The sequence below is a fragment of the Perognathus longimembris genome, chromosome 5, assembly GCF_023159225.1.
Source record: "Perognathus longimembris pacificus isolate PPM17 chromosome 5, ASM2315922v1, whole genome shotgun sequence".
Classification (NCBI taxonomy): Eukaryota; Metazoa; Chordata; class Mammalia; order Rodentia; family Heteromyidae; genus Perognathus; species Perognathus longimembris.
The window spans coordinates 73,487,535-73,514,162 of NC_063165.1; the positions used below are offsets into that span (position 1 = coordinate 73,487,535).

The 26,628-nt window shown below is 45.8% G+C and overlaps 1 protein-coding gene across 1 annotated transcript in view; it reads left to right on the forward strand.

Moving 5' to 3' along the window:
* Nucleotides 1-251: 251 nt before the first annotated feature.
* The window catches only part of Pld1 (phospholipase D1), a 148,571-nt gene continuing 122,194 nt past the window's right edge, over nucleotides 252-26,628 (forward strand). The window contains exons 1-2 of the mRNA XM_048347117.1: nucleotides 252-370; nucleotides 11,887-12,048. The gene's annotated coding sequence lies outside the window, so the exon portion shown is untranslated. The remainder of the gene's footprint in view (nucleotides 371-11,886; nucleotides 12,049-26,628) is intronic.

The window sequence follows — 26,628 nt, forward strand, 5'->3', positions numbered from 1 at the left end:
GAGCCAAGGTACGGCGCCGGTTGCTCGGCTAGCTTCTCCTTCTTAGCAAGCAGCTGCAACCGCCCCTCACCCCACCCCGGCGGAGGGACGGGGGGCCTGGAGTGCAGAACGGAGCTGGGTCCCTGGGTCACCCTAGCGAGCGACCGCCCGGCCTCCGCCCGGACGCCGGGGCCGCCGAGGATCAGAGCTGTGCGGCCCCACCCAGCCGGGCCCGGCGCGGGCGGGAGGCCAGTTCCGGGCGGCGGTGGCGGGGCCCGGCGCCCGGTCCTCCCGCTCCCGCCTCCTCCGCGCCGGCGGTGCCAACGGTGCCAGCGGTGCCCAGCCCCGGTCGGCCGCTGCCGCGCAGGTGCCAGCGGCCCCTCGCCCGCAGGTAGGAGCTGCGCGTGGGCCCTGGCTAGCGGGGTTCCCGCGGACGCCACGGTCCCGCCGCCCGCGCCCTCCGCTCCTCCTCCCTTTGGCCCCTCCGATCGTAGCACCGGGGAACCCCCGAGCCCCGGGCGGCACCCCCCCCCCCGATCGTATCACCGGGAAGCTCCAGGAGGAACCCCGATCGTGGCACCTGCCTCTGGGCTCTGTCCCGCAGCGGCCACGCTGGCAAGTTGGGCGCGCGCTTTTGGGGCTCTAGGCCAAGGCTGCAGGAAGCCTCGACCTCCGCCACCGCGGGCCCCCAGCGCCCCGGTGTGGGGGGAGCAAGTCACACCCCAGCCCTTGGGACCGGGATGGCGGTGCGCTGGTACCGAGCCCGCGGACCAAGCAGGAAATGCGGCGTGCCTGGCTCGGAGCCCGCGGCCCCCCCAACCCCCAGCTCCGTCCCGGGCGCGAGGCCACGCAGCCGCTCGGTGAGGGGGTCCTGGACGCGACTTGACCACGCGAAGGAGGCCCGGAGCCCGGGGACGGAGCCCAGCGCCTGGCCCGGGGCCTGGTCTCCACTCCACCCTTCTTAGGAGTGCGGTGCTCCAGCCACCGGCCGAACCGCGCGCAAGCGCAGACTCAAGCCAGTGGGGACCCCCCACCCCCACCCCCGGGCCTGCTCTTAACCGTGTTTGTAACCTTCTTTGCCTTTTGTGGAAGGCACGTGCAAATAACATCTTCGGGATCACAGAAGCGCTGCATTCCACCCTCCGAGGTCTCTCCAGGAATGGGCGGTTCTACTGGGAACTTTACCAGCCAGGCCGGCCACATCCAGTAGAGCTGAGGGTCCTGGGCCTCTCAGGTCGCAGGGACAGGCACCCAGAGACCCCTGGGGTTCGCCTTGGTGTTTATTAGTGGAAATGTAAAGAATGAAAAGAATACTGGTATACAGTTTTCAGATTCCACATTTATATGTAGCCTATTTGCATAACAATGTCTTTTCCTGGTAAATGTTTTGAGATGCACTTACTAGTGAATTTGAACCAAGCTTTTATAGCTTGTTGGATTTGAAAGCAGCCTTTAGACTTCTTGGATGCCCTTTAACTGCTTGTCTAAGTGAACTCGAATCCCTGGTGCTGGTGGCTCTCACACCTGTAATCCAGGAGGCCAAGATCTGAGGATTGTGCTTTGAAGCCAACCTAAGCAAAATAGTTCTTGAGTTCTGATCTCCAATTAGCTTGCAAAAAGCCGGAAGTGGAGGTGTGGTTCAGGAGTTAGAAGACCAACCTTGAGAAAATGTAAAAAAAAAAGCCAAATAAGAATGCAAAGCCTGGAGTTCAAGCTCCAGTACCAGCACACAAAAGGAAAAGGTGGTCAGGTCACAAATAAAGACATAGTTGGGAATCCCATACCTGCAAAGTTGGTTGCTTGTTAATTTGAAATTATAGTTATAAGATTCATTTATCTTTAACTTGAGCAGTTTTTTCAAAGGTGATTTTACTTTCATTGTGGTGAAATACACACAATGAAATTTACCATTCCAAACTTTGTGGGTGAGCTGGTACTGGGCCTATAGCTTTGTTCCTGAACACAGTAACTCTGTAGTGCTGAAGCCTACAAGGCCTGAGTTTATGTTTACAATCCTTTAAATCGTAGCACCACAGAATAAAAAGTATTTTCTGGAAGGTCTGCTACAGTGGCTCATGTCTGTAATACTAGCTACGTAGAGACCTAAGAATCAGTTTGAAACCAGCCCCAGCAGGCAAGTCCATGACATTCTTATCTTCAATTAACTATCAACTGGAGCTGGGTATATGGCCTAGTGGCAACTATGGCCTCGTTGCCTCCTATACATGAAGCCCTGGGTTCTATTCCCCAGCACCACATATATAGATAAATGGCCAGAAGTGGTGCTGTGGCTCAAGTGGCAGAGTGCTAGCTAGCCTTGAGCAAAAAGAGAAGCCAAGGACAGTGCTCAGGCCCTAGGCCAAGGCCCAGGACTGGCCAAAAACAAACAATTAACTATCAACCCCTCCCCCCAAAAAACCCAAACAAACAAAAAAACCAACAGAAGTGGAGCTGTGGCTCTAGTGGTAGAGTGCTAGCCTTGAGAGAAACAACTGGGAGAGAAGCACCCAGGCCCTGAGTTCAAGCTCCAGTACTGGCACAGAAACAAAAACAAAAAGTAGTCACAGGGTTAAAATGAGCAAACATGCAGCCTCCCCTTCCCATAGCCCATGACGTTTCTGATTAGGAAGGGAATGGTACAAATCACATCTCATGCATCCGCAGGACCACATTCCCAGGCGCTGGTCTCTGAATCCACGGTGTAGCTTGAAATCTGGATTCCAGATGTTCTTGTGCTGGAATACTAAACAACAGTTGTGTATTATGTAACCATTTTACAGTGTCACAGGATTTTTATCTTTCGGTTGCGAAACTTTCTTCATTTAAAAAAATTTCCTGAGAAAATGTTGTGGGGACCAACTAAGGTGAATTGTTCGTTTGCTAAACACTTAGATGGGGCTCGGCCAGTGGTGAGCACTGTTCTAAGCAGTTTACAAACGTGGATACATTTAACACTTGCAACAACCCTGTGCAGTAGGTAATCTTTTATCCCCATTTTATGGAGAGGTGGTTGGAGGCCAGGAAAATTATACAGTTAGCCCAGGATGGGGCTGGGCTTCCACCTTAGGAATTTTGATTGCAGAGCTTCTATATAGGTCTGTCTTCAGAGACCTTTTACCCAAGATCCCAGCTCTAACAAATGATCTTTTTCTGAGCCTTGACTCCCATCTTTTCCTTATGGATAATTTGCCCTAATTGTAATCATCTGTTCATCTCCTTTTTTTTTTTTCAACAGAGGAAGGTCAGGTGGAGAGTGGGTGTGTCCAGAAGTGGAGGGCCAAGCCCACCAGTAGGGCAGGTGGCAGTGCCACTTTTGTATCAGTCCTGGGGCTTGAACTTAGGGTTCGAATGCTGTCCCAGAGCTTTTGTGCCACTTGAGCCACAGCTCCACTTCTGGACTTTATTGTGATTAATTGGAAATTAGAGTTCCATGGACTTTCCTGCCTAGGCTGGCTTTGAACCATGATCCTCAGATCTCAACCTTTTGAGTAGCTAGGATTATAGGCATGAGCCACTGATGCCCAGCTTTTTTGTTTTCCTTTCCTTTCTTTCTCCCCCTTTCTTTCCTTCTTTCCTTCCTTTTTCCTTCCTTTCTTCTTTCCTTCCTTCCTTCTTCCCTCCCTCTCTCTCCCTCCCTCCTTCCCTCCCTCCTTCCCTCCCTCCCTCCCTCTCTTCCTTCCTTCCTTCCTTCTTTCCTTCCTTCCTTCCTTCCTTCCTTCCTTCTTTCCTTCCTTCCTTCCTTCTTTCTCTCTTTTTTTGGGCACTCTTAACTTCTGATTGTGCAGAAGTTAGATTCTGGGGATCAGAGATGTATTTGAAAGACAACAGGAGGTACTGGCCATTTAGGATCAAAGTACTTGGTTAGTTTTAGAATCTCCAGGAGCACTCTGGAGCCAGTCTGCTGGTTCGAAGCTCAGGCTGTGTAGGAGGTGGGCTGAGCAGGGAGTCCATCTTGGGAGGTCTTGCTCAGGGCTCAGGAATCCGGTTTTCTCTGCTGTTATGGTGCCTGAATCTCTGCCCCCCCCCACCATGAGATCATATCTGATTTTGTACTCAATATTTTGGGAGCATTTTACATGTGAGGTTGGGAACTTTTTGAAAGGTTCTGACATGAAAAAGAAAATCAGCCAAAAGCAACATGGAAATAAAAATAACAAATTCTGTTGAGGAGAGAATTCTAAGGACATAAATCTGCAAACTGGTATTCAAAGCAGGAAAACACATGTTTGTATCCAAAAGTGGTTCTTTTTTTTGAGGGGGGCATTGCTGTGCTGGGGTTTGAACTTAGAGCCTGGATGTTGTCCTTAGCTTTTTTGTTCAAGCCTAGTGCTCTACTACTTGAGTAACACCTCCACTTTCAGATTTTTTTTTTTAATTTTTTTTTTTTTTTATTAATTGGACATAAATTTTTTTACAAGGTGTTGTGCAAAGAGGGTGCAGTTACATAGTAGGGCAGTGTGTACATTTCTTATGATATCTTACAACCTGTTTTTCTATCCCTTGTCTAGGTCAGGTTGACATATATGCAATATACAATGTATCAAGAACATATACAGTATTCACAGACTTGGTCTCTACTGTCTCTCCGTCTCCCTTTGTTAACAGTCATATATCAGGGAGATCATGCCCCTTTGTTTTCTGTGTTCTAGGCTTGTCTCACTCAACATTATTTGTTCGAGTTCCGACCATTTCCCTGCAAATAACAATATTTCACCATTCCTAATCGCTATGTAGTATTCCATTGTGTATAAGTACCATATTTTTTGGATCCATTCGTCTGTGGAGGGGCATCTGGGTTGTTTCCATATTTTAGCTATTGTGAATTGTGCCGCGATAAACATGGTAGTACAAATGCCTTTTTGATATCTTGGATTTTGCTGTTTAGGATAGATGCCTAGGAGTGGTATGGCTGGGTCATAGGGTAGGTCTATATTGAGCTTTTTGAGAAACCTCCATACTGTTCTCCAAAGTGGTTGTACTAATTTGCACTCCCACCAACAATGGAGAAGGGTTCCTCTTTCCCCACAGCCCCTCCAGCATTTGTTGTTTCCTGAGTTCAGAGTATAGGCCATTCTAACTGGGGTGAGGTGGTATCTCAGGGTTGTTTTTATTTGCATTTCCTTTACTAGCAGGGATGTTGAGCATTTCCTCATATGTTTCTTTGCCATTTTTATATCTTCTCTTGTGAAGTCTCTCTTTAGCTCTTTTGCCCATTTCCTAATAGGTTTATTGGGCTTGGAGGGGCTTAGTTTTTTGAGTTCTCTGTAGATGACAGATATCAGGCCTTTGTCTGTTGCTGTGCTGGTAAATATCCTTTCCCATATCGTTGGCTGTCTTTCTATTTTGGTGGCTATGTCCTTAGCTGTGCAGAAACTTTTTAATTTGTAGTAGTCCCATTTGTCGAGTCTTTCTCCTATTTGTTGTGCCCCTGGGACTCTATTCAGGAAGTTCCTTCCTGTGCCTATAAGTTCTAGTGTCTTTCCTACTCTGTCCTTCAGTAGTTTCAAGGATTCAGATCTGATGTTGAGGTCCTTGATCCATTTTGAGTTGATCTTGGTGCATGGTGATAGGCTTGGGTCTACTTTGAGTTTTCTGCATATGGCTGCCCAGTTCTCCCAGCACCAGTAGTTGAAGAGGCTATGTTTATTCCATTGTATATCTTTAGCTCCTTTGTCGAATATCAGTTGGCTGTAAGAGTGCGGTTTTATTTCTGGGTCTTCAGTTCTAATCCATTGGTCTTCCGATCTGTTTTTATACCAATACCATGCTGTTTTTGTTATGATGGCCTTGTAGTAGATCTTGAAGTCAGGTATTGTGATACCTCCTGCATTGCTTTTTTTGCCTAGAATTGCTTTGGCTATTCTAGGTTTTTTGCTGTTCCATATGAATTTATGGATTGGTTTCTCTATTTCAGTGAAGAATGTGGCTGGGATTTTGATAGGTATTGCATTGAATTTGTATAACAATTTGGGCAATATGGCCATTTTCACTATATTGATTCTGCCTACCCATGAGCATGGGAGGTCTTTCCATCTCCTTGTGTCTTCTTTGATTTCCCTTATTAGATTTTTGTAGTTTTCATTGAATAGGTCCGTCACGTCCTTGGTTAAGTTGATCCCTAGGTACTTTATTCTTTTTTTGGCTACTGTAAATGGAATTGTTTCCATAATTTCCTTTTCTGTTTGTCTATTGCTGGTGTACAGAAAAGCTGCTGACTTTTGTGGGTTGATTTTATATCCTGCTACTTTGCCAAATTGGTTTATTAGGTGTAGGAGTTTGGGTACTGAGGTTTTTGGGTCCTTCAGATACAAGATCATGTCGTCTGCGAATAGGGATAACTTGATTTCTTCCTTGCCGATGTGGATCCCTTTGATGTCCTCCTCTTGCCTTATTGCTATGGCTAGGGATTCCAGCACTATGTTGAACAGAAGTGGGGAGAGTGGGCATCCTTGTCTTGTTCCTGATTTTAGGGGGAATGACTTAAGTTTCTCTCCATTTAATATGATATTAGCAGTTGGTCTGTTGTATATGGCTTTTATTGTTTTGAGGAATGTTCCATCTATTCCTGTTCTCTCCAAAGCTTTTAATAGGTATGGATGTTGTATTTTGTCAAAGGCTTTTTGGGCATCGACTGAGATAACAATGTGATTCTTGATTTTAGCTCTGTTTATGTGGTGAATTACGTTGATTGATTTACGGATGTTGAACCATCCTTGTGACTGAGGGATGAAGCCTACTTGGTCATGATGTATGATATTCTTGATCACTTTCTGGATCCTATTAGCTAATATTTTATTGAGGAGCTTTGCATCTGTGTTCATTAGTGATATTGGTCTGTAGTTCTCTTTTTTTGTTGGGTCTTTGCCTGGTTTGGGAATTAGTATGATATTAGCTTCGTAGAATGAATTTGGAATTTCTCCCTCCATTTCTATTTCGCGGAAGAGTTTGAGGAGTATTGGAATTAGCTCCTCACTAAAGGTTTTGTAGAATTCATTGGTGAATCCATCTGGGCCTGGGCTTTTCTTAGTAGGGAGGTTCTTGATTACCTCCTGTATCTCACCGTAAGTTATTGGTTTATTTAGCTGATTTATTTCTTCTTGGTTCAGTTTGGGCAGTTTGTACTTCTCTAAGAATTGATCCATTTCTGTAGAATTATTGTTTTTTGCTGAGTAGAGGTTTTGGAAATAGCTCCTTATGATTGTTTGAATATCGTGTGTACTTGTTGTAATTTTTCCTGTGGAGTCCCTGATTTTACGAATATGAGTCTCTTCTCTTCTTTTTTTTGTAAGTCTTGCAAGGGGTCTGTCAATTTTGTTTATTTTCTCAAAGAACCAGCTTTTAGTCTTATTTATTTGTTGAATGGTCTTTCTATTTTCAATCAGATTTATCTCTTCTTTAATCTTTGTGATCTCTCCTCTCCTAGTCGTTTTAGATTCTGTCATTTCTTGTTTCTCCAGTTGTTTTAGTTTCATCGTGAGGGTATTCACCTGCTCTGCTTCCATTCTTTTAATGTGGGTGCTGAGTGCAATGATCTTGCCCCTCAGAACTGCCTTAGCTGTGTCCCATAGGTTTCTTTGTGATGTGTTTTCTTTGTCATTGTGGCTTATGAATTCGTTGATTTCATCTTTAATTTGATCTGTGGCCCAAGTGTTGGATAGCAGCGTGGGGTTTAGCCTCCAAGAGTGTGTATAGGCTCTGTGGTATCCTTTGTTGTTGAGGGTTACCTTTAATCCTCTGTGGTCAGATATAATACATGGGATGACGTCAATACTTTTGTATTTGCTGAGGTTCTTTGTGTGGGCTATGACGTGGTCTATTTTGGAATATGATCCATGGGCTGCTGAAAAGAAGGTGTATTGGGTCTCTGTGGGGTGAAATGTTCTATATAGGTCTGTTAGATCCATTTGGGAAATGGTGTTATTTAGGTCCTCAGCTCCCTTACTAATCCTCTGAGTGTTGGATCTGTCTCTTGGAGAGAGAGGAGTATTAAAGTCACCCACTATGATTGTGTTTGCGTCTATCTTGCTCTGTAATTCTTTGAGAATTTGCTTGACATATGTCGGGCCTCTTTTGTTTGGTGAGTATACATTTATCACCGTGATTTCTTGATCCTGGATTTTTCCTTGTATTAATATGTAGTGTCCTTCTTTGTCTTTTTGAGTGGACTTTAAAGAGAAGTCAAGCTTGTCTGAGATCAGGATGGCTACACCTGCCGTTTTGGTGGATGCATTTGCTTGGTAGATCTTGCTCCATCCTTTCACTCGAAGCCTGTTTTTGTCCCTTGCTGTAAGGTGGGTCTCTTGTAGACAGCAGATGTCAACTTTTTGTTTGCGAATCCATTCTGCCAGTCTGCTCCTCTTTATCGGGGAGTTTAAACCATTTATATTTAAAGAGATCAAGGATAAGGGTGTTTTTTCTCCTTCCATTTTCTTGGTGGGCTGTTTTTTCTTCTTTTTTTTTTTTCTTCTTGTCTTTAGTGAGCTTGTGTTTCTGCTGGGCTTTGGCTATTGAAGTTTCTTTCTGATTCTGTCTGTGTGTCTTTTACGATCTCTGTTGGGTGGGGTTCCCCTCTTAATATTCGCTGTAGGGCTGGTTTTTTATTCACATACTCCTTTAGCTCCTCTTTGGTGTGGAAAGATCTGGTTCTCCCTTCGAATGTGAACTCCAATTTCGCTGGATATTTGATCCGAGGTTGTAAATTGTTATTCTGGAGTACTTGGATGGTGTTCTTCCACTCGCTTCGAGCTTGGTAAGTTTGTGTGGATAAGTCGGATGTTATTCGAATCCTCTTCCCATTGAAAAAAGTTTCCTTCTTCGCTTTGGCTGAATTCAGAATTTGCTCTTTAATCTTGAGGTCTGAAGTCTTGAATATTATGTGCCTTGGGGTGGCTTTCCTGGGGTCTGGCCTGCCAGGTGTCCTATAGGCTTCGGTTACCTGGATGGGGTCTCCTGTGAGATTGGGGAAGTTTTCTGCAATAACTTTATTGAGAACATGATTAAGCCCTCTGCTCTGGTATTCGGCTCCTTCTTCTATTCCAATTATGCGCAGATTATATCTCTTGTCTTTGTCCATTAGTTCCTGGATTAGTCTTCCCTGAAGCTTCACCTTTTCTTGGAGTGTGGTCATTTTCTGGTTGTTGTCAGCTGCTTCATCGTCCAGGCGAGAGATTCTGGATTCTATATGGTCTACTCTTTGTGTCATGGTTTCAATTGCGGAGTTTATGGATGTCAGAGAGCTATTTATGGTTGTCATATCAGCTCTGATCGTGGAGATTTCTTCCTTTAAAGAGTTGTATTTTAAATCTATTTTTTCATGCATTTCAATTCTTAGGATGTGGAGATTTTCTTTAAAGGCAGCTTGCATTGTATCCATTTTTGCTTCCATTTCTTTAAAGCAGGTTTGCATTGTATCCAGTTTTGCTTCCATTTCTTTCTTGGCTTCCTGGGTGTCCTTCCAGATTTCCGCTCTAAATTCCTGGAATTGTTTTCTGATTTCATTTCGGACGCTTTCGATCATTCCTGTTAGCATGGCCTCATTTGCTTTTTTAGTCTCCATCTCCTCTTCAGTCGTGCTGCTTTTTGGAGCTGGCGAGTTGGCTTGCCCTTTGATGAACTGAGTTATGTTTCTTTGTGATTTGCGCATCTGGAGATCTGGATGGCTTCTCAGGTTTGGTTTGTAGCTCCTCCCTCCCTCCTGTGTAGACGTGTCTACGGGCAGCAGGTGCTGTCGCTGTGTCCCCGCCCACCAGTGCAGGGTACGCCTACCAGAGCGGGCGCTGTCTCCGGGGGCCCCGCCCTCCTGTGCGCTGTGCGTTCAGTGCAACAGGCACTTCGGCGGGATATGCCTCCCAGAGCAAGTCCTGGGTTGTTGGGTTGTGCTTGCGCCCTCCCACGAGTCCGTTGTGGGGGCGGGGTACGTGTGGGGCCCAGTGGGATCGACTGTCCGGGTGTGGCTTGGCACCTTCAGACCTCACCTCCGCTGTTAGGAGGGGGGACGTGATCAGGCTCAAGTGACCCTGCTGGGCTGGTATTGCCCACCAGCGCCTGTGGTTTTAGTTGTAAGAGTCTGCGCGGTCCAGGCGCCTCAGGTGGGGTTTGCCCAGCCGGCTGTCTCCCGGCCCCTGTTGGGAAGGGGGCGGGGCCGGTTCTGCCAGTTCAGGAACCTGTGGGGTGTTGGTGCTGCTGAGCCCTTCCCCTGCTAAACTGACTTCCCAGCGCCTGATGGGGGTTTCCCCGCCTGATTTGTGGGTTCTTTGTTCCCTCAGGGGTGGGGGAGGGGGGAGGGGAGGGCACTCACTTTTGCTGCTTTGTGTGTGTGTCCCGCGCAGCCGTTGGCCCTCCAGGGGTTGGCTAAGTGTCGTGGTGGCTTCCCTGGTTCCCGATTTCTGCCGCGCTGGGTTCCCTTGTCCAAACCCGGTGTGGACCCGAACTTCTCGTCGCTGCCGGTGTGTCTTGGTCCGCACCCTGCCTTGTGTCCGTGGGGTCTCCCCCTGTATGAATTCTGCGCTCCTGGAAGCCTGTCTGCCGATCGCCGGGTTCCCCTTTCCCAGCCTGACCCTGTTTGTGCCAGGGTCGGCTGGAGGGGGGAGGGTGCCCGGGTGAATCTCCGGCTCCGTGTAGGTTTTCGGTTCTTCTTTTTTGCTCCTTTTTGTTTTCCTGCGTTTCTCCACTGCTTCTGGCTGCTGGTTTTGCTGGGTTCTTGATGGGGTGTTGGGTGTTGGGGTTCCCAGTTCACTATGCCGTTGGAGCGAGTCGGGGTGTCTCCCTATTCCATCGGCGCCATCTTTCTTCCTCCACTTTCAGATTTTTGCTGGTTTGTTGGTGATAAGAGTCACATGAACTTCCCTATCCCAGCTGGCTTCAGCCTGTGATCCTCGGATCTGAGCCTCCTGAGTAGCTAGGATTTATTTTTAAAGTAGGCTTTTATGCACAGTACACTTGAAAGAGAGGAAATAGGAATAAGCATGAGAGGAAAAAGTGTAGGGAAAGGAGGAGACGGATACAGAGAGAAAGTGGTGCAGACAGATAGAGAGAAGGCTGGTGCTCACCAGTGTAGTTCTCTGTAAAAAGCCTGGGCTCCAAGTTTTACCAAAGGTCAAACTAGAAAAGGTCCAATGCAGTGGAAGCTAGTCTCTCTTCTGGTTTATCTTGAAGTGATCTTAATGGTGTTCAAGCCGTTACTAATCAACAAAGCTTGAAGGCGCGATTAGCCATCTTGTCTGGTCCCTAGGCCTTCTATCTGGGTTAGATTTTAGATCTTGCATGTCAATAGACTCCTTGGAAGTGCCAAGACCACTGGCCATCTTCTTTCAGGACGGCAAGGTCCTGGGGCCAGTGCATTTAGTGAACAGAATCTGGCAGTGGAATGAAAGGGGTCATTGACTGGATGAAAGGAGATGGTGTCTCAGCATTTTTTTCAAGGTTGATTGAGATTTCCCGAAAAGATTTTTATGCTTTGTGTTGTTTCACATGTAACCTGCAACAAATTAACTGTCTTGTTTTCTTATTCACTGGATTTCTACTCAAGAATGAGAGCTCCAGGAAAGCAGCTCATTAATGCCTTGTTAAATGGATGTTTCTCCAAATTACTAAATTAATTAACTCATCAATGAATTGTACAGATCAGCACCAGGGCTTGAACTCAGGGCCTTGTGCATTCACTTGGCTTTTTCCAAGGCTGGTGCTCTACCACTTACACCACTCATTTGCTTCTATTTTTGCTGCTTCATGGGAGATTAGAGCCTCATGGACTTTTCTGCCTAGTTGGCTTTAGAATGGGACTCTCAGCTCTCAGTCTCCACAGTCGCTAGGATTACAGGTATGAGCTACGAGTGCCCGGCTCTTACTAACTGTATTTGGTATTGGTGTGGAAAGCTCCCTCATAGTTGTTTTCCCCGGGCTTGGCAGATGCTCCACACCGGCGATTCACTGCGCAGCTGCGACTCGTACTGGGAATAAGTGTTGCCTTCGCCTGATGAGCCAAAGAACCGCAACTGTTCACCTGGGCGCCCCTTTCACTTTGAGAAAAGGTACAAGGCCTTGACCCAGGTCGATCTGTTCATCCTCACGGTGAGTCGTCTGTAGTAAGTGGAAGGACTGAAAGTGAACCTGATGGTGGGCAAATGTGATGGATTTGGGGTTACCTGGCTCACTTCTGCTTTTTTACTCTTACCAGGAGCAGTTTTGGGTGGGATGACGGGGGGGTGGGGACGGGGGGGGGAATTGGAGTAGCAGATACCAGGAAACCAGAAGTACACACTGGACGTTTGTCCTGGAACGTGGACAAGTTGGCAGAAAGCTTCCCTGATGTCTTTGCAGTAGTCCCGAGCAGGCTGGGGTTAATAGAGAACCAGGCTCTGAGTTTGGGGTTCATAATGTACTGCGCATGCGCCCAGGCCGTACTTCCGGCTGCACAGAACCTACAACCCAGCAACGAGCATCAAAATCAGGACTGACTTGCGCCAACAGAAAGGAGCAGGTGCTTTCCTGAGAGCATGGGACAAGTTTTCTTGACAGTGATTTTCAAGTTGCTCTTTTTAAGCTGTGTGCTGCGGTCTCAGTATGTTTTCCTCAAATTCATATGCTGAAATCCTAAACACCAAGGCGGTGGTGTTATGAAATGGGGTCTTTGGGAAGTGATTAAATCCTCATAAATAGAACTAATGCCTTTATTTAAAAAGTTTAAATAAACACAAGTTCAGAGAACCAGATGCTACAGCTCATTCTTGTAGTCTCAGGTACAGAGGAGGTCTGAGATCAGGGAGATCACAGTTCAAGATCAGGCTGGGCAGAAAGTTAGTGAGATACCATTTTGACCAAGAAGTTAGGTAAAGTGATGTATACATGTCATTCCCAGCTACTCAAGAGCTATAGGGAGGAGAATCACAATGCCCAGCCAGACAAAAATATGAAATCTGACCTGAAAAATAAAAATACATTAAAAAAAACATACTTTTTAATGTCCTTGCTTTTTAAAAGTGAAAGCAATCTGTTTGGTGTAGATGTATAGAAAAGTTACAAAGATAGTAGAGAAAGTTCCCCTGGGGTACACTAACGTTTTACTTTGGTGTGGGGTGCATTTGTTGCTTAATGAACCAATATGGATGCATTATTAATTAACATCCTTATGCCATTCAGATTTGCTTAGTTTTCCTCACAGGTCCTTCATGAGATGACTTCTGTAGAGCAAAAGGCTCCTTGTGGACTTTGATTCCCTGGGCCCAAGGACTCAGGGGCTGTGAAAATTGTTTATAACCTAAAATGACACATATCTAATAAGTAGGGATGATTACAAATGATGAATAGCATTTCATATCATAGCACCCGGACTGATCTAGTCCAGAACAAGGAGAGGCTGAATGTCATTTGGCTTTGTGCCCCTCTGGCCACAGTCCTTAGAAGGTAGAACAAAGGTGACATCATAACTCTAGGAGCATGGTCTCTACTCTGCTGAGATCTTTGGGTTCTTAATGGCCCTCAGAACAGAGGCTTAGTTTTCTCCAAAGCACAGACTCATTTCTTTTTGTTGTTGTTGGTCATGGGGCTTGAACTCAGGGCCTAGGTGCTGTCTGAGCTTTTGTGATCAAGGCTAGCACTCTATCACTTTGAGCCACAGCTCCAGCTCCATTTTTCTGGTGGTTAATTGGCAATAAGAGTTTCACAGTCTTTCCTGCCTGAGCTGGCTTTGAACCTTGATCCTCAAGCTCTCAGCCTCCTGAGTAGCTAGGATTATATGCATAAGCCACTGGGGCCCTGCCTCAGACTCATTTCTTTAGGCTGGAAAACACTCCCTTATCACTTTGCTCTACATTTGATTCCATAGCATTTTGTTTTGCTTTTATGCCAGTACTGGAGTTTGAACTTAGGTCCCCATGCTCTCACTTGGCTTTTTCTCTCAAAGCTGGCACTCTACCACTTCAGCCACACCCTTACTTCTGTATCTTTGCTGGTATATTGGAGATAAGAGTCTCCTGGATTTGTCTGCACTGGCTGGCTTCTTACCATGATCATCAGATGGCAGACTCTTGTGTGGCTCAAATTGCAGGCATGAGCCTCTGGTACCTGGCTGACTTACTTTTTAAGTTTTTGGTAGTGAATAGTGTTAGAGGTTTGAAAATCACAAATTCAGTGGCTGATTTCTTTCCAGTTCCGGCAGGGTCTCTCCTCCCAAGATCATCTATAAGGCTAGCTCAACGAATTCATCTTTTTGAAGTCATTGATTACAAATTAACTGCCTTTTCTTCCTCTTTTTCCCCCTCACTCGCGTGTGTGAATTGTGCAAAGGAGTTTTATGATGCTATTCCCATACCTGACTTATGAGTTGGTGTCTTGTCACTGTCTGGTAATTTACATGCATGCTTTACTTTCCCTAGGTGTTTATGTATATATTCAAGTACTCCAAAGTCACTATTAGGAACTTTGGGTGTGTTAGAAAGAGCCCTAATTTGGTGGCGCTGCCACTCAGTGTGGCGCTGATCCATCTGTAATTGTAAATCCCTCCAGAAGGCGTGTGGTCCGTTTGCGTCTGGAGTTGGGAGCTGGGAGGCGTTGGCCTTGGTGGTCTGTCCTCTGGGGTGGGCAGCGTGGTCAGGGATCCCGTGTAGCCGCCCTCTGGAAGGCTCACACAGCCCCTGGCTCACCCGGGCGTCTGATTCAGTAGGTCTGGTGGGGAGAGAATGCATGTCGAACACGTTCCCAGATGCTGCTGATGCGGCCGGTTTGGAGAGCACAATTTGAGAGGCGCTGCCCTCACGGCTCAGCTGACGCATCAGTAACCACCATTGGAAGATTAAATGCTGGGAACTAAGTCTGAGTCTCAGGCGGGCGGCAGGGTGCGGAGAGAAGAGGTGAAAGTCCTGATGGAAAAGAAAGCGGGCTAAGTGGGATCTTGATGACTGGCGAAGGCCTTGACAGGTAGGCCACTTGGGGGACAGTAGCTCCTGCCCGGCGTTGTTCCAGGAGGCACGAGGGAGAGACGGGGCACCGTGCGAGGATGGTGTGCGGGAAGAAACAATCAGGAACAGATAGAACTGAGAATATGAGACATGGAGATGGAAGCGAATTCATACCTCCCTGGGGTTTGCACTTCAGCAGCAAAGGAACAGAATGATAGGTCTGTGCCTTGACGTTGAGATGGATGGAAAGAGGGGGTGATTTAGGGACAAACCACAGGGAAGATCGGGGCTCCGTGATGGTCATGCTGGAGATGTCCTGAAGGTATGTCTTCCACAACCGCCATGGATGAACTCCCCTTTCTCTGCCCTTCGCCATGGCTCTTTATTTGGCAGAGGGGGTGAGTGGACAGATCTTGGGACTCTGGGACTTTCAGCCTAGGGTCTAAAAACCTGGTTTCTCAGGGACAGGATGGAGAAGAGCACGAAGTGGGAACAACACAGCTGCGCACCACACTAGTGGCAGAAGCCATTGATGCAAAGAGTGGTAGTGTACATGTATCTACAGGTATATACATATACATACATATATGTGTGTGTATATAATTTATATACTGAGTTATAAAAATGTAATTTATTATCTAATAAATTGTCATTTTATCTCATAAATTATAAATATAAATGTACCCAGCAATTTATTATCTAATAAATTATGGAAGTATTAATAACTTATAAATCAATACATTTATTAGATAAATTATATTTATACTTCACTAATACATTATTAGTAAATAAATGTATTAATATGCTATAAAGTTATTCGATACCAACTTATACTTTTACCTCGCTAATAAATTATAAATTTAATAGTATATACATTTTTATTAGTAAATAAATTTTTGTGCCTCACTAATAAATTATAAATTTATTAGATAAAGGATGTACAGCATACACTTTATGAATAAGGAAATGTACAAGCATATACCTACATATGTATGTTTCATTTTATTTTTAGTTGTGTGTGTAGACTTCATTTTATTTTTAGTCTTGTTACGTTTAACAACTGGTTCATGACATTTCCGAGAATTGAGCAATTGGTTCTCAGGAGGCTAAGTGAGCTGTAGACGCCACTGGAGTTCTGTTTTCCCAAGTTCCCCTTGGTAGCAAAGTGCAGAAAGGTTTTTGAAAGGGATGGATCAGAAGACAAAGGGGGGAGACAGAGAGGAACTACAGATAAGTCTGGTGAGCATAGTGGATAGATGTAAGCAGTGTCCTCCATTCCCATGCTGTTCTGTAGGGCTCCCAGTGACCGTGTCCCCCCACACCCTTGGTGGCATCTAAGCCCTGGTGCTAAGTGTTTTCAGAGCCCCGCCCTGCTGGTGTCCTCCCCTTTGTTTCCTGGTTGCGTTGACTGGAAGCCAGGGCTATGGGTGAGGCCCATCACCCTAGGTGGTGCCGTCCTGGGGCTGGGATCCATGCCAAGGAAGGCAGAAGTCCAGATCTGTTCCCTCAAATCTGTGACTCTGGAGGATGGAGCTCTAGAAAGATGCTAGGACTCCTGGGTGCCCGAGATGTGTTTAGAGCTGCCCCCCTTGTCACCCAGAACCTGAAATGGCTGGGCTTGCTTTTCATGACTCACACAAGTCCTCTTCACTTTTTCCTGTAGCTACTTGCTGCCAGCACACCAGCCATCTGGGCTGGGCATAGAAAGAGCCCCTTGTCTCTCTCCTGCGAGCTCATTCAGGCTCGGGCTCAGAGGCAACATGTCCCTTTACAGATCTGCTAGGGCATCCGAAGGCTGAAGGTCCCGAGTCCCCAAACAATCCACCTCTATTCCTAGACGGAAGGAATTTCCCTTTGGATTCCCCAGTCCCCACTTACTGTCAGTAGCTCAAGTATGGAGGAATAGATAACACATGCCCTCTGAGTGCGTGCTGGGGACTGCAACCTTGCTGTGGCATGCAAGGGTAGCGCAGCTGTGAACGGAAGGAAATGGCATGAAGCAAAAAGCCCAGGCTCCCACAGCATTGTGGGAGTCTGGGAATGGGCCAACTCATTGTGTTTAGGTGTGGTTCCCAAGTTTGACTCCCTCTGAAAAAGAGTCACATGAATGGCTGTGGGGCAGGAAGACAGCTGACACCTTGGGAGTACTTTGATTCACCCTTTCTTAGTCAGTGTAAGGAGAAAACAAATTGGCTTAAAGCTCAAGGTATGGGAAGTGTTCCTGGCTGTTGTCCATATTAATCCCTTCATTTCCCCCTTGGTTCACAGCCTTGGTATTATTATTATTATTTTTTTCTCTCCTAGCTGCTTGGTGTGTCTGGCAGTATTTCAATGTGACTTAGTGACACAATAGAGCCAAAGCTGGAAAGGCCACTGCCAAGTGTGTGTGTATGTGTGTGTGTGTGTGTGTGTGTGTGTGTGTATGTGTGTCCTTCAAAGTGACTGTGTGGACTGATGGGGCAGAAAGTCCACGCTGGAGCTGCTAAGGGTGGTTGGTTTGGGGGAATACTTAACACCAGCATGAAAAGACAGAGCCCACTTGAAGAGACAACAGAGTAAACTTTTTAAAGCACAACTCTGTTAAATAAGTGTATTTGGATGTAACTACAGGCATGCCTTAGGAAGCTCTACCCCGTGTGAATTGAGATTCACAGCATTGTGAAGCGTTTGAATGCAGCCTCTCTTTTGCCAAAGTACAAACTCAGGGAAAAATAAGGGTGCACTTTTCGTGCCACCATTTGTCTGTTCTATTCCTCTTAAACATTTGGTGTGTTCCCACATGGCCAGCATTAAAAGGAAAGATAACTGCTCCTTATAAAGTAGCACCATGGACGTAGACATGTGAGAGTTGGCGCCATGGCTCTGGAGTTCGGAGTTCACCTGTGGGACACTTGTGATAGATGAATGCTGGTGCCTGGGCAGAGTGGAGGGAAATGGGGAGCATAGTGGGGTGCCTCCCTTTGAAGGACCTATCTCCTAATTCTACCACTCCCATTTCCATCACATCAGCTGCCACACCTGGCTGCACGTGTGCACCTGTGTACAATCTAACACCCCCCCTCCATATTCCTAAAGGATTATAAATCTCATTTGTGGAACAATTATCTAGCTCACAATCTTGTCCTCTCCTGGCCATTATTGCCAGTGAGTGGGAAAGAGCCCTTGCAAGAGTGAGCCTTTAAAGAGTCTTTCTGGATGATTCCATGCCTGTCTTTCTCTGTCTCCCATCTTGGAATAATTGTGATGTCAGTTTTACCACAGAGGCAGGGTTAGTAAATTATATATATTTAGGGGTTTATGACACAGAATTGTGTGTGTAAGCAGTCATGCAGGGTGACCATGAGCAGGGGTTGAAGGAGGCATCTATGGTGAAGGGTAGGGATTGTGAATTCCTTATTTCAAGGCTGTGATTCTTTCACAATTCTTTCCCAGCAAGATCTCCCTTCTGACGGACATCAGCCAGTCTAGGTTTGCATTTAAATCATTAGAAAAGGTGGTTGCTGCCACTGTCCGTTTCTCTGGCTCTGTGACTCTGGCCTGTGTTCTGAAGGGAGCTTTGGGGATTTAGGTTCAGCCCAGCCGAGTGACATATCATGTACTACTATGTAGTTGTTCTTGTGTGTGTGTGTGTGTGTGTGTGTGTGTGTGTGTGTGTGTGTGTGTACTTGCCTGGTGCTCTAGATCAAGGCTGGCATGCTACCATTTCAATCACTTATCTACTTCCAGCTTTTGGCTGGTTCCCTGGAGGTAAAAGTCCCACAGCCTTGTCTTCCCAGGCTGGCTTTGCCCCTCCATTCTCAGATCTCAGCCTTCTGCTAGGATTACAGGCAAGAGCCACAGCACCCAGCATAGTTGGATGAAAACAAATCAGCATTTCTTCATTTCTGTCATCTGACCAAGGTGAACAGATGCTGCAATTTTTGGCTAAGAGGAGAATCTGGTGTGGATTGTGGAATTCACCCCATGCCACCATTTCATTTTCTCTTTCTGCTTATCATTAGTTAAGACTGTTTGTACTGTTTTCATTAGCTAAGTGCAGAGTTTTGACGTTCACCAGCCATTGGCAAGTCATTAAAGCTAATAGCATTTCACATTTGCTTTTAGACCTAATGGAAAGAGAGCTAAGTTTTGAAGAGCACAAATGTTCTGTATCTCTGTACACAGCTACCAGAGCCTTATCTTTCTTTATTAAGCTAATAACAGGATTTGTAATTTAAGTAACAATTAATAACTTTGTTGGTCTGTTTTTATTGAGGAGACCAGATGAGCAAACATCTTTTATTGAACAACGAAAAGAGCCCTCTATATTCTTTCTTTAAACAATGGCTCTATTAAGATATAATTTGCATATTATAAAGTTCACTTTTTATTGTATACAACTCAGTGATGTTTAACATATTCACAAGACTGTTTTGACTTCTACTATCTAATTATAGAACCTGTATATTCTTTTACGCTAAAAATATGTTGCATATTTTATCCAAAATACTTGGGATAGGAACTGTTTTGAATTTGGAATATTTGCATCTACATAATGAGTTGTCCTGAGAATAGGACCCAAATACAGACACAGAATTCATTTATGTGTCTTGTTATATCCTAAACTCATAGTGTGAAGTTCACATTAAACATTCCTGAGTCTGTGTTTTGAGGCAAAAAAATTCAGCTGTGGAACTAGTGTACACTAGTGCTCCATAAGCTTCAGATTTTGCATTTTCAAATGAGGATGAGGATATTCATCCTGATACAGATGTTGATGTTTAAAAGAAATGAATAGTTGGGCACTGCTGGCTCACACTTATAATCCTAGCTATTCAAGAGGTTGAGATCTGAGGATCACAGTTTGAAGCCAACCCAGGCAGGAAAGTCTGTGAGACACTTACCACCAATAAACTACTAAGAAAAAGTCACAAGTGGTATTGTGGCTTAAGTGGTAGAACACTAGCCTTGAGAAAAAAAATCTCAGCAACAGCCCCCCCTCACCCCCCATCCCCTGGGTGGCACAAGAGCAAGGGGGAAGGAAGGAGGGAGGGAGGGAGGGAGAGAGAGAGAGAGAGAGAGAGGGGAAGAGGAGAGGAGGGGAGAGAAGGAGAGAGAGGGCTAGGAATGTGGCTTAGTGGTAGAGTGCTTGCCTAGCATGCATGAAGCCCTGGGTTCTATTCCTCAGCACCACATAAACAGTAAAAACCGGAAGTGATGCTGTGGCTCAAGAGGTAGAGTACTAGCCTTGAGCAAAAAGAAGCCAGCGACAGTGCTCAGGCCCTGAGCCCAAGCCCCAGGACTGGCAAAAAAAAAGAGAGAGAGAGAGAGAAGGAAGGGGGAGATGGAAGGAAGGAAGGGAAGGAAGGAAGGAAAAGAGGAAGGAAAAGAGGGAGGGAGGATTAAAAACCTCAATCCTGTTGTCTCTGATTTAAATTCTTTTAAATTCTCCCCCACCCCCGCCTTATGTACCTTTACCATGGCTTGAAGTGAGGGTTTCACATTTACTCAGCTTTCTTCCTCACAGTTGGTGTTCTACCACCTGAGCTATGCCCCCAGCTTAGCTTTTTGCTGGTTAATTGGAAATGGAGTATGGCAGACTTTTCTGCCTACGTTGGTTTTGAACTGCTATCCTCCAGGTCTTATTCTCTTGAGTAATTAGGGTTGTGGGTGTGAGCCCTCAGTGCCTGAGTTCTTCAGACTTTACTTCTTGAAAACATAAATTAACTTTTGGTCAGGGCAGAGTTGTAAATGTTTATTTTTCTCAGTTCCATGAGGAGACTGTACATAGGACCTTTATTATAGAATTTTCTACCACACTTACATAAACTCTGCTTTGAGAGCTCATTGATCATCCAGGCTTTCCAAATTCTTTTATTCAGCAATCCACTCTTGAACCTTTTCTTTGTGCAGGCCCAGTGCTAGACAGAAATGTTGGTCATGTGTGTGGAGAGATTGGCAAAGCCATACTGGAGTTCATGAAGACATGTTGACTTGTGTGCAAGGCGACATGAACTCCAGAGCGAGAGTACATTTCCCGTGGGATTTCCCTAGCTATAAATTGCCAGGGGAAGCAGCCACATCTACAGGAAGAGACTTGGAGAGTGCATTTGGGGAAGAGGCTTGTCTTCTGGGGCACCGCTTTCAAAGCAATCATGGGAGAAATTAGAACGCCTTTCTACCAATTGGCTACAGATCCAGTATTCAAGCTCTTAGTTCCCTCAGATATTTCTTTCAATGTCATTTAGCAGAGATGCTGTCTCTCCCTCTGTAGTTTTTGTTTGTTTTGGGTCGGTGGTGGAGCTTGAACTCAGGCCTGGTGCTGTCCCTGAGCCTCTTTGTGCTCCAGGCCAGGGATCTTCCACTTGATCCACAGCGCCACTTCCAGTTTTTCAGTGGTTAGTTGGGGGTAAGAGTCTCCCAAGGACTTTTCTGCCCTGGCTGGCTTCAAACTACCATCCTCAGATCTCAGCCTCCGGAGTAACTAGGATTATACAGACTATAGGCGTGAGCTGCTGGTGCCCAGGCTTATTGTGTATTTTAAATAGAATTCTGTCCTGCTCCATTCATTTTTTTTCTCGCTTTGTTTTTGTCTGAATTCTAGAATATCACACATGTGTCTTTTAATATTACACATGTATGCTTTGATTTTACACCTCCCTTTCCTACCCCAAATCTTATTAACCCCAAGACCCCATGCCAGCAGATACTTTATTTTGTTTACTGTGCCCTTTGTAGTATAATGTCTGGTAGGCAGTAAGCACTAACATCTGCGTGCATGAAGATTCTAAAAGAAAGGAAAAAGATGCAAGTGATAGAATTCTGAGTATAGGATTTCCTTATGCAAATTTGTGATTCATTTTCTTAAGAAACACACCAGATCTTTCCATGTACATTTGTTTATGGAGGCCCTGTGGAGGGCGAAGGGGCTTGTCTCTCATTGCAAGCAGATTTCCATTTGTATGTTCTTTCTTTTAAAAATGTTTGGTCCTGCTACTGGGGCTTGAACTCAGGGCCTGGGCACTGTCCCTGAGCTTCTTTTGCTCAAGGCTAGCACTCTACCACTTGAGCCACAACTCCATTTTGAGCTTTTTATGTTCTTTCTGTAGTGGTGGGGGGGGTTGTTTATTGGCGCTAAGAGTCTCATGGACATGCAGGCTGGCTTCTCAGATCTCAGACTCCTGAGTCCATTGCATTTTCTGAAAGCCTCATTAGAACGATGAATGTAGTGGAGACACAAGGGTTTGGTTTAAAATGTGCATTAAGATGTGGGTGTCATGTCACCTGAGAAGGGTGACATGTGTATTCACACTGTGTATTCACACTGGCATTCTCAGAGTCCAGAACAGTGCCTAGCACGCAGTAGACAGAGCATGAACTCTCGCTCCTCCTTCTTCATAAGGAGTTTTGGTTCTTTCTTGTCCTCAGGAATGAGCTCTGTCGACATCTTCTCAGCCATTTCCGTCTGCTTGAGATAAGAGTCTCGTGGATTTTCCTGCACGGGCTGGCTTCTAACCCAGATCTTCCGATCTCAGCCTTGAGGAGCTAGGATTACAGGTGGGAGCCACTGGTGCCTGTTCCTAAAACATAAAGAAGTTGTTTTTAGAACAATTCATTGGCTATATAATATTGTTGATAATATATTGTTATATTGTTTTGGCTGTAGGCCCTATTTCCGTTCACTTTTATTTGATAAGCTGATCGAACACTAGCAGCACACTGCTTTGTTTTTTGAAAGCCTAGCTGAAGTGAGTTCAACTGTAAGAAGGATATAAAAGTCCTGTGGATCAGGGAAAAGTTCAACCTGCACGGGGGTGGGGGTGGGGAGTGGTGGTCTTAGCTTATGATGCTAGCCTGGTTTTCTTAGCAACAAGTTCTCTCTTTCTCTTTCTCTCTCTCTCTCTCTCTCTCTCTCTCTCTCTCTCTCTCTCTCTCTCTCTCTCATCTAGCCGTCCGTTAGAGGGCCCCAGCTCAGTCCTCACACAAAGAAAGGGCCAATGGATGCAACCGAAGCACAAAAGGTCATTTTGTTCTTGAGGCGGACGGTAACAATAGTTTCTTTTAACAACTCCCTTTTAAAAAATTAAAAACCCAGCTCAATTAATTCTTGTATTATCTAAATTTCATCAGATTACTAGGGGGGAAGATACCCATTTACCCCCAAACGACAACACACTGGCTGGTAGGAAAGTGTGGTGCTCTCCCCTCCCCCACACCGCATACCACACCAGGAATGGCAGTGCACAGGAAGTGGCCTTGTTTTTATTTTCTGGGGCTAATGACATCTCAGTGGATTATAGCATAGGCAGATATGTTTAGAGTCTCTTTCTGGGGCTCAGTAGGTAATGTTTGCTCTTAGCTTTTTCCCCTCGGGTCTTGCAAGGGTAAGGAGCGTTGAGGTTGCGGTCCACAAGACATTGCGCGCATTGCACCTGACAGAGGGGCCACCGTCCTGATAAACCTATGGTAAGCTGGAAATAGCATGAGCTAAAAATGCACTTAACACACCTAACTTTCTCAACATCTACTTTTGCAACCCAGGACCCAGGTGGCCCCAATCTCCTGACTGACAAGAGCTGTTAATAATTCCATTTACATCATATAGTAACACTATATTGATTTTGGATTAAGTTAAATAGAACGGCATTAGTTATTTTCACCTGTTCCTTTTGTGGGATTGTGTGTGTGTGTGCGCACACGCGTGCATACACTAGGGCTTGAACTCAGGAGTCTCTAATACTTAGCTTTCTTCCTCAAGGCTGGCACTCTACCACTTGAGCTGCATTTCCACTTCTAGCCTTCTTGCTGTTAATTCCTTTTGGCTGGTTCATTGGAGATAAGAGCCTCTCAATGTGTCTGTCTGGGTTGACTTCAGATCTCATCGTCCTGAGTAGCTAAGCTGATAGTCATGAGGCACTGGTACCCAGCTGCTTCTTTTTACTTTGTAACGTGGCTATGAGAAGTGTAAACTAACATGTGGCTCATGCTGGTGACTAGTAGATTGATCTGCATTATTGGAGAAATAAGGAACGCAAACTGCCGGGACCTGGGCTCTCCCTCAACCTTCTGATTCCATTTAAGTTAGCATACCCAGCTTGTTCACTTAGCTGGTGCTTTACCACCAGAGCGACACTTCTAGTCTGGGATTTTGCTGGCTAATTGGACATGGAGCCTCATACTTTTCTGCTTGGGTTGGCTTCAAACTGTGGTCCTCAGATCTCTGCCTTCTCAATCACTAGGATTAGAGGTGTGAGCCACCGGTATGGTATGCTCAGTTAAATTGACATAAACTTTTAAAGGCTTAGGGACATCTCACATAACAAAACCTAAATCTGTATGTTAAACAAAGAATGTGGAGAAGAACATGGCACACTCCAGGTTTCCTCCCAGCACATGAGGAAGATAGGGAGGGAGCTGGGCGTGGTCAGTTGAGAATGACCCCACATGCCAGTGGCTAGTCCTGCATCTCCTCATCACTTGTTCTTTGTGGAGGTCTTTAGTGAGTTCCTTTATAACCTCTGTACACCCGACCTGTTGCCCCCTGTGTGTTCAGAACTCTGTTTCCTCCACATTCTCTCACCAGCATCATTTAAGTCCCTTTTATCACAACATCATTCTTATTATTCTAACATTCTACAGTAACTTCCTTCTTTAAAGATGCTTCCTTTAGCCAAGGTACATGGCACACACTTGTAATCCTACCTGCTCAAGAGGCTGAAGCCAAATCTGAGACTCTTATCTCGCACTAAATAAGGGGGAAAGAACCTGAAAAGAGAGGCATGGCTCACGTGGTAGGGCACCAGTGCTGAGCAAGAAAGGTAAGCCAGAGCATGAGGTGCTGAGTTCAACACCACACACACACACACACACACACACACACACACCTACCTTTTTATGTTTTAATAAGTACAGTAAGACAGACACAGAAAAACAAGTATTGCACATTCCAGTTATGCATGGAAGCTGAACAATTCATCTCAGCAGTGGTCACGGGGGCCTGGGAAGGCGTAGGGGAGAGGATGGGGAGCTGATAGTTAGTGGGTGCTGGGTGCTGTTGGACAGGGGAAATAACTAGTGTTCGGTGACACATCAGGGTAACTACGGCTGACCATCACTAGTGCACTTCACTGGACTAAGCCAGTTTGGCTGGGCAGCATGGTCTCCCTAGGAAGCAATATAAAAGCAACCCTGGAATGACAGTCTCAAGGACTTTCCTGCTCAGGTTGGCTTCAAATCTCAATTCTCAGAGCTCAGCCTCCTGAGTAGTTTACAGATGTGAGCCACTGACACTCAGCCTCTGGAACATTCTGATTAAGTTAATGAATCTCTGGGCAAAAGAATAATGCTTATCACATAAACTTAAAACAGATGCTATAGTACTTGCTTTTGTTAAAATGTGTCACAGAATGCAATGTCATCATAGGTCTAGTAAGTACTATACTTTTTTTTTAATGCCAGGCTTGAGGCTTGAACTTAGGGCCTGGGTGCTGTCCTTGAGGTTCCCCCCGCCTTTGGGTTAGCCCTTTGCCATTCACGCTACCACTCCACTTTCAGCTTTTTGGTGGTTAATTAGAGGTAAGAGTCTCAGGGATTTTCTTGCCTGGACTGGCTTTGAACCACTATCCTTACAACTCAGCCTCCTGTGCAGCTACAATTATAGGCATGAGCCACCAATACTTGGGTAGTATTGTAACTTTGAAATAATGACAAACAGAAATTATACTCTGAGAGATTTGCAATAACTGTAGTGTGATATGAAAATACCTTTGACCACTCGTAGTGACACGTTACAGAAATGGCCAATTTTATTGCAGATGGTTGCAGTCTTCATGCAAGTGATTGTTCAGTTGAAGATGAAAATAAATAAAATGGAGTTTCTTTTCCACTCACATCCTGAGAGTTGCTGAGAATCCTTTGTCTTCAAACCCTACCCTGTGGGGCCCCAGCATACTGGTACATTCCTGTCATGCTGGCTATGTGAAATCACAGAAAGGAGGATCGTGGCCTGAGGCTGGAGGAAAAGCATGAGCCTCTTCCCTGAGATCTAAGTGGTGGCATGGCTCAAGCAGTAGAGCACTTGCCTAGCAAGCACAAGGCCTTGAATTCAAACCCCAGTGCCACCAAAAAAGAAAGAGCAACAAAACACCCTTCACCTTCCTGTCTGTTGTACGCACTCCAGGAACAGAGTGTATACCCCCCGTACCACAGCTGTGGCTTTGACTCATCTGTAGGCTGCTGCCTTCCTATGGGGCAAGAACAGCCACAGGGCCTGCTGGACCTCAACTTAGATGTTCCGGGAGATCTGTAACCCAGCATCCTCCACGCTGACTCTTCCTCTCAACTCCCTTGCTCTGAGAATGGCATTGGCACTCACTGCTCAGCCCAGACCCACCTGTTAGACAAGGGAACCAGTGGGCAGGCTGCTGCCCCAGACCCCACTCCTGCTGCCTTGATGACATTGTGACTGGCCCAATGCTGACATGTTCAAGCATCCATACTTGCCAGTCCTTCTGGCTTTGATCTAAAATGTCTTTCACTTTCTAGTCCCTACCAAGGCCCCGCCCTCCTGTCTTTATAACATGCTTAGGAATCCCTTGGGGAAGACTGCGCCTTCACCGTGACTTGGTGACATAGAAGGACCCCTGCCTCTCTCATGGCATGCTTTCCTGCCTGTCCTTCAGTCTGTCCCACAGAAGGCCCGTCCAGCATCTGCTCCATTTCCTCCTTTACTCTAGCACGCTGACCCTCTGTCCCAGACCCCTTTCATCTCATGTCA